The sequence below is a fragment of the Alosa alosa genome, chromosome 23, assembly GCF_017589495.1.
Source record: "Alosa alosa isolate M-15738 ecotype Scorff River chromosome 23, AALO_Geno_1.1, whole genome shotgun sequence".
In the NCBI taxonomy this organism is placed as follows: Eukaryota; Metazoa; Chordata; class Actinopteri; order Clupeiformes; family Clupeidae; genus Alosa; species Alosa alosa.
In genome coordinates, this window is record NC_063211.1 from 5,223,382 (window position 1) to 5,225,384 (window position 2,003).

Below are 2,003 nucleotides of genomic sequence, written 5' to 3' on the forward strand. Positions count from 1 at the left end.
AGATTTGGTAAATGCCAGCTGACATGTGACACACAATAGGATGTTACAGGCGTTTCACCTGCTCTCCCACAACACACATCTGCAGAACCCCTTTTCACTTTCTTGCATTACTCCAACATAGTGTATTGTGCAAATGTAGTGTCCAAAGTTTCAAATATCAGTGATGAGAATGTCTCTCGGGTTAGGCATAATTTATGGTGGGGGCCGTGGGGGCATGTCCCTTCTCCCTACCAATTTACATTTTGATATAAATGACGCTTGTGTTTTAAACTGCACTGTATTTTCATCCCAAATTCACACCAAATCTTCTCAGTTGAACTGCTCACAGAGTTCCAGTAGTGACATTGAACTTGGCAGATTTGGTACACTAAACTCTAAACAAATCTTTTTTTGGAAGTACAGCACAGCAAACACATCTTAGCAAACAAAGGTTTTGAAATGCAGTTGTTTACCTAGTTCCAAACAAAATACACATTGGTGTCATTTCACATTTAAGTAGCCTTTTGCCAGCCATCACCGTCAGTGCAGCTATTGATAGTGTCTGCGCACAGATAAGTATAAGTATAAGTATATACACTCTTTTGATCCCGTGAGGGAAATTTGGTCTCTGCATTTATCCCAATCCGTGAATTAGTGAAACACACTCAGCACACAGTGAAGTGAAGCACACACTAATCCCGCGCAGTGAGCTGCCTTCAACAACAGCTTCGGGGAGCAGTGAGGGGTTAGGTGCCTTGCTCAAGGGCACTTCAGCCGTGCCTACTGGTCAGGGTTCGAACCGGCAACCCTCTGGTTACAAGTCCGAAACGCTAACCAGTAGGCCACGGCTGCCCCAAAATTGTGGTACTCCTCTGTCTGTCATCACATAAAGTCCTGGGGGGCTCACAGACATGCCCCCAGAGTACAGTGATGTAGCTTGCCTGGCTACTTTAGCTGCTGGAACTAGCGACTCGAGCTACAGCTAGGTAAAAACGATTGTTTCTCATCTATGTGAAAAATGGCCGGATGTCTCCTTTAATGCTTTTTTGACATAAATAAAATGTTGTCTAGACAAATATTCTAGTTTAACTCATATGATGGAGTAGAATTAAGGGCAAGGCACAAAGGTTAAAACTACAATTGTTTAAGGCATTAGGATAATTTACCTAAGGACAACAGATGGCTGGGTGGGGGTGGACACTATCGTTTGATCCATATTTTCTCCTTCAGGTGAAGATAATCCCCAGTGTGCCTCTTAATGTCTCAACATATCTCCTGTGTAATCTACAAAGTGCTGTTCCCATTTATCTCACGTCTGCTTGGATGATAGTTACCTGCGTCTGTCGGTGTGACCTCTGAATTGCACATTCATTTTACCTCAGAGTTTCAATGGCGTCAATTAATAAAAAGTGACGAGGTTTCCAGCAAATGAACACACACTGATAAATGAGGTTCTGGACTTAATTGCTCAGTAAATTAAGAGCTCACAATAGTGACAGCCTGCACTAGTTTTAATATTTAAAAACTCATTAAAGGCGTGAATGTAGCACTTAGTTAGGTATGCTGTGATGCACTTGCACCTTCAGGGGTTTAGCCACCACGTGACACATCAGGCCAGCTTTCAAAGACACACAACCCCTGGCACCTGGGTTTTCACGAACCACCACTTTGTACATGCACACGTAAATAGGACTCCACATGAACACTCAAGCAAATAGACACACACAAACACACACACACACACACACACACACACACACACACACATACATACATAGATTCGCACACGCACACACACACACAAACTCATACACATACACACACATGTGCTAACACACACATACACACATACATACACAGGTACACACACACATACACACACACACACAAACACACACACACACACACACAGGCTCACATATACACACACACACATACATACACAGGTACACACACACATACATACACAGGTACACACACACATACCAACTGTGTCTTTAGACAGAGATAGACAGACAGACATA